The following is a 6,661-nucleotide window of genomic DNA, read 5'->3' as shown; positions in this document are numbered from 1 at the left end:
TGGCATAACTGTTACATGTTTGGCATGGATAGCACACAGGTTGATGTCTTCAAAAAGGCCAAGCAGACAGGCCTCACTTGCCTCCTGCAAAGCACCAATAGCTGCGCTCTGGAAGTGCAGGTATTTTTTTAAGTCCTGAGCAATTTCTCACACCAGATGCTGGAAGGGGAGTTTTCGAATCAGAAGTTCAGTGGACTTCTATAGGCCTGTAACAGTGAGTTTCCTTCACCTGTCCAGTAGAGGGTGCACTCTTGTGGACGGCTTTTGTAGTCAGTTGTTTCCTGGGTGCTTTACCATAGGTCGATTTTGGGGTAGTTTTCTTTGTAGGAGACATGATACAAAGACCTCCTTTCTTACTCCCCTTCTCCTTTGGCTGGAACTTGGGCAGCTAGAGGCTGTGCTGATGTTAGAGAGTGACTGTGGTACAGTGGCAAATAACTCAGTTTCTTTTTATTATTGGTTCTTTTCAGTTATACATAACAATAGGATTCATTTGACATCATTATAAAATCAAGGAAGATAATTTGTTCATATTCAGTTCCCAGTGCTTCACTTTTGCATATCCTCCTCTCTCTCCCTGTTCCCTTTCCTTTACTGTACTACTTTTACTATTTAATTACTGATTTTTTAAAAATAGTATCTTTTGGATATACATAATGTTGAGATTCACTGTGGCATATTTATATATGTATATGTGGAAGTTAGATCAGATTCATTCCCCTGTCTTTCCCCATCCAATCTTTCCTCCCTTCCCTTCATTCCCCTTTGTCTACTCCACTGATCTGTCTTCTATTCTTTTTCTTTAATTCTTTTTGTAGATGGACTCAATTTTTATTTATTTATTTATTTATTTATTTACTCACTTACTTTATGTGGTGCTGAGGATGGAACCCAGGCAAGTGCTCTACCACTGAGCCACAACCTCAGACCACTCTTCTATTCTTTTTATGTCCCCTATTATTTTGGATTGGCTTATACATATCAGAGAAAACAATCAACCTTTGATTTTTGGGGACTGGCTATTTCACTTAACATGACAGTCACCAGTTCCATTCATTTACTGGCAAATGCCATAAAGTCATTCTTCTTTATGACTGAGTAAAAGCCTATTGTGTATTTTCTTCATCCATTCATGTGTTGAAGGGCACCTAGGTTGGCTCTATAACTTGGCTATTGTGAACTGTGCTGCTATAAATATTGATGTGTGCTGTAGTGTGCTGATCTTAAATCATTTGGATATATAATGAGGGGAGGGATAGCTGGGTTATATGGTGCTTTCCAGAGTTCTGTCTCCCATTTCTATGTAAAAATGGGTGACTACATCTCTAAGCTGCTTCCATCTGAGAGAGGGTGAAGTTGGGGTAAATGACCCAAAGTTTTTGTTCTTTCTCAGATGGGGGATGGCAGTGAAGATCTTTAGAATCAGGGAAGACCAGAGGTCCATGGTGACAGTTGGCAGGTGATTGGACAAGGCATACAGGGCAGGGATTGTGTTGAGACAACAATAAACAAGACAGCAAAGCATTATTTTTTGTAAACAATTAGTATAAAGACATTTAGTATTTCAGCTAGTGTTTTAGTCAGCTTTTTTTTTTCTTGCTGTGACCAAAAGATCTGATAAGAACAATTAGAGGAGTAAAAGTGTATTTTGACACTCACAGTTTCAGAGGTCTCAGTCCATAGAAGGCTGGCTCCATTCCTTGGTGCTCAAAGTGAGGCAGAATGCCACGGTGAAAGAGTGTAGTAGAGGAAAACATCTCAGGACATTACCACAAAGGAGAGAGAGAGAGAGAGAGAGAGAGAGAGAGAGAGAGAGAGAGAGAGAGAGAGAGAGAGAGAGAGAAGAGAGAGAGAGAGAGAGAGAGAGAGAGAGAGAGAGAGAGAGAGAGAGAGAGAGAAAGAAAGAGAGAAAGAAAGAAAAAAAAGTGTTCCCCTCATGGACAAAGTATAAGCCCCAAAGATATGCCCTCCATCACCCACCTCTCCAGGCACACCTTATTTGTTTTTAGGTACCACTCAGTTAATCTCTACCAGGGGAAATAACACACTGATTATTTTTTTTCCTTTTTTTATTTGTTGTTCAAAACATTACTTAGCTCTTGACATATCATATTTCATACATTTGATTCAAGTGGGTTATGAACTCCCATTTTTACCCCGCATACAGATTGCAGAATCACATCTGTTACACATCCACGTTTTTACATACTGCCATACTACACACTGATTAGGTTAAGGTTCTCATAACCCAAACATTTCAACTCTAATCTTTCATTATCTCATGCATGAGTTTTGGGGGACACCTAATATCTAAGCCATAACAAGCCAGTCTCTGAAAACTATGAAGATGGGTAACACTTTAAGGCTTAAGGTAGATTAACATGTCATTGAAGGCTTTAGAAACAATAGAGTTTTTGGAAACATACACAGCACTTAGTACTTATGGCACAGGTGTCCCCTTGAGCTGTAGTTAACTTATCTAGTGTCATCTTATTTCTGTAAAATAGCTTTCTCATTAACATTACCTTTGTGTTTAGTAGAGGAATCCCTTTAACTGTTTCATTCAGGATTCTCTTGGTTAGTTAGGGCTTTTAAGTGCCACATTGCCTCTTTTAGACCAGTCTGAGAGGAAAATGTCAGGGCTAGATAATCATACCTGTGAAAAACAAATCAAGTTTATACATGTAGGAGGTTAGAAAGATTTGTAAGTCTATGAGGTCAGGCTCAAATTCACTCAGGACAAACTTGTGACTCCAGAGTCTTTTGTGATAATGATTATTAGCCCAAACAATTACTCTTCCCTTAAGTTTTAGTTACTTTTGGTGGGACTCATACAAGTGTACATGTTAAGTTACATTAAAATAACCATTGTCTTTCCTTTCCTTTTAAATGCCCATGCATGACTTGCATGACTTGTTTTAGTCATATCTGCTGCCAGGTGTTTAAGACCAAGTTGATAAAAATCAACCTCTTTCCTATCTACTGTTAGAGTCACCTGAGATTGCTCAGGGATCACTCTTGGGAACTAGAGAAAAGCCTCTTAGCTCCTTTAGCTTTTCTCTACCACTTGTGCCATCTTTCATTGTTCCCTCTTCAATGACACTCCACTTTGCAGAATGTGCACTGGTTAGCTTCCTGTTCTCTAGGCTTCTAATGGTCACCAGAATTTTAGGACCCTTAGAGGTATCCTGTCATTCCCTGAGTCTAGGTAATGTTATAAGGCAAGAGCCAAAATATTGGCTGCTTTTCCCTTGGCCTTTTATTTTATTGACTTTGGTCTCCAAGTTTTTGTTTTAAACACCTGATTGATCAATTTCATCAATATTAAAGTGGGAGAAATTGGTTATAAAGTCAATGTCTATAATTTTACTCTTACCCCTTTCCTTTAATTGGGGTTAGTATTAGTCCTGGAATGCACCATTATATCATATCTGTCCTGCAGGTGATGACTTACTGTCTTCAATTAAATCAGGTTTCTCTGTTAGAAGTAGTACTTCTGCAAAACACTATCAGGCAACAGTTATAAAGTTTTAAAAAGAAAATACCAAATAAACACTAATGCATCCTTGATATCTATTTAGCCTCTGTGAGAAATTCTTTGGAAATTTTACTTTCTCTTAAAATTCTTTTACAAACCTAAATACCTCTTACAATTTACCTAAACCTTAACTTAAATTTTGTATTATATTCCCTGTTTATTTTCCGATCATAGTATTCTTTACAACAACAACAAAAAATCTGTCTTTTGAAAACAAATTTAAATTACCCTAATTCCAGCCTATGTTGGAGCCACCCTAACATGCAGAAAGACAAGAAGCAGAACACTGACTTAGGTGAGGCTTTTCTCTTGAAAAATCTTGAAGTGCTTTATTTCTGAAGCTGATCTTTGCCTCTTTTAAAAAGTATCTTTCTACACAGTTCTCAAGTATTATTTCCTGAGTCTATCTAAATATCAGTTAATATCTGAAACATGAATCAAACAGAAAGTTCAAGAGAACTCTTAACTTCCTTTTTGTGGAAAAAAGTGGCAAAATGTTTCCATGTTCTCCTTGTCAACCTTTAAACAAACCAGGCTCTCCTTATTACCTTCCAAAAATACATTTTACTTTCCAACCCAGTGTAAAAAGTAACACAAAATTTTATGTGTAACTTATTGATAACAGGTTACCTTTATCCAGTTACAAAACATTAAATGATATAGATAAATACAACCAAATTTGTCATTTCTTTATAAATCTGAAGAGTACTATTGGTACTGCCACTTTAATTTTGGAGAACATCAATTTGGCAAATGCTCTCCTAAGGCTTACATTTTGAAAGACTTGTATGCTTGGAAAACATGAATACATGTAATATATAAAGGAGCCATAGTAGTGTCATGATTACACAGATGTCCTTATGTTAACTATATTAATTTTTTTCAGTCCTTGTTTAGTTTACTTTTTTTCTGATTCAAATAATTCTTTTTAAATTTGTTTTAATTAGTTATGCACGACAGTGGAATGCACTATGATACATCATACATAAATGGAGTATAATTTGTCTTTTTTTCTGGTTATACAAGACGTAGAATCCCACTGGTCTAATACTCATATATGTACATAGTGTAAAAATGTCTGATTCATTCTATTATCCTTCCTACCCCAACTTCCTCCCCTCCCTTTACTCCTCTCTACTTAATCTAAAGTAACTCTATTCTTCCCTAGCTCCCCTGCCCTTTTTGTTAGCATCCACATATCAGAAAAAAAAAAAAAAAAAAAAAAAACTTTTGGCCTTTGGCTTTTGGGGATTGGCTTATTTCACTAAGCATGATATCCTCCAGGTCCATCCATTTACCAGCAAATTCCATAATTTCATTTTTCTTTAAGGCTGAGTAATATTCCTTTGTGTATATATACCACATTTTCTTTATCCATTCATTTGTTGAAGAGCACCTAGGTTGGTTACATAGTTTAGCTATTGTGAGTTGAGCTGCTCTAAACATTGATGTGGCTGTGTCACTGTAATATGCTTGTTTTAAGTCCTTTGGGTGTAAAAATTTAGAACCTACATTGTACAGTACCTATAATTACTGGTCTGCACAGATTAGCAGTACTTGCAAAAATCAAAGGATAGTCTTAAATCTCTTAATCATTTAGGAAACAATATTAATGATCAGAAATAGACTTAGTTAAAGCAAACAGATGTAAACCAGTTTTTCTTTTATTTTTTAATTGATTTTTTAAAAAATAAATGACAGCAGAATGTATCACAATTTTTATTACATATATATAGCACAATTTTTCGTATCTCTGGTTGTATATAAATTATGTTCACACTAATTCGTATGTTCATACAAGATGGTGAGGTGTGGGGGGCGGGGAAGGACAGCCAGTGTAGGTAATGAATGATTAGGTCAAGAGGAAATAAAATGTTAATACCTTCAGGAAACTTCCCCTCCTCCAACCTGTTGCTAAGGTTACCTGCCTCCAGGGAATTGTTCCTCCATGCAAGGAGTAGTTAATAAGGAGCCTTGTGTAACTCCCCTCCTTCCTGTACCCCTGGGCAGCTTCATTCAAGCTTTGGATCACTCCATTCTTTGGGTCACATAGGCAGGATGGGAGGAGGAGAGGGCATGAGAACAAAGGAAATCTACAATGCATAAAACGGGTAGGACATTCCTACTTCCTTGGGCACCAACCTGGACCCCTTCCTCTGCAGAGGAGCCTCAGTCCCTCTTTGTCTGTGCTCTATCCTATAAATAAAACTTTTTTGCACTTGCCTTGGCATTTCTCAGGTGTCAGTCTTCAACATTGGGGGAATGGAATTTGGCTCTAATTCTCAGCACTGGTATCAATGGCTCCTGCCTCAGGTCTCAGTGGCCAGTAGAGAAACAGAACATGCCCTTCAAGCACCAGGGCACGTTGCAGGCTGTGTGTTACTAAAAGCTCAGTCTTTGTCCCTGATGCAATGGAATAAGGAGGACACAGTTTTGAGAAAAAGGTAAAAGAAGGTTTGTTTCTTTGCTACTAGGAAAAACTCCTGTCCCAGAGGCTGTAATTCTACCCAACCTGGAGAACAGGGGGCTTTTAAGGAAGCTATTCAAAGACTCCCTTCCAGGTGTTCCCTGTAGGGGGATTGTGATTAATTTGTTAATTTGGGAGATAGCCATTTCTTAGATCTTCAGGAGCCACCCCCTGAAGTCTGAATTACTTGGTTCCTGTGGTGGGTAAGTGCTCAAATGCAGATAACTGGGTCTGGGATGGGGGAACAAAGGGGAGAAGAGAAAAGGAAAAGAAAAAAAACACATCCATTTTAAAAGAAGCCTCAGTGGCAGAGCAGCAAGGGCTATATTCAAAGCCTGAGGTGGACCACTGTAACATTTGGATCAGCCAAGTTCAGACAGCTTTTTTGATCTCAGATTTTCTTCACACTAAATTTGTGTTTCTCTGTGTTCTCCATCCTTCTGTGGTGAATCAATGCTGCTATCATCACTGCTTTCAGTGCTGGTGCAATGGTCAGTTCAGCTCCAAATTACTCTTTTTTCTTTGTTTATTGAACCAAAATTTCTGCATTACTAAACCACTTTGAATATCTGATATTGAATTTTAGTTAAGTCCCTCTTTCACCCACCTTTCTGAGAAGCTATAACCCCACTGCTTAACTGAGCTGCAGACCTGAT

Source organism: Spermophilus citellus (assembly GCF_964194105.1).
Source record: "Spermophilus citellus genome assembly, chromosome: X".
NCBI lineage: Eukaryota > Metazoa > Chordata > Mammalia > Rodentia > Sciuridae > Spermophilus > Spermophilus citellus.
This window is presented reverse-complemented; position numbering follows the sequence as displayed.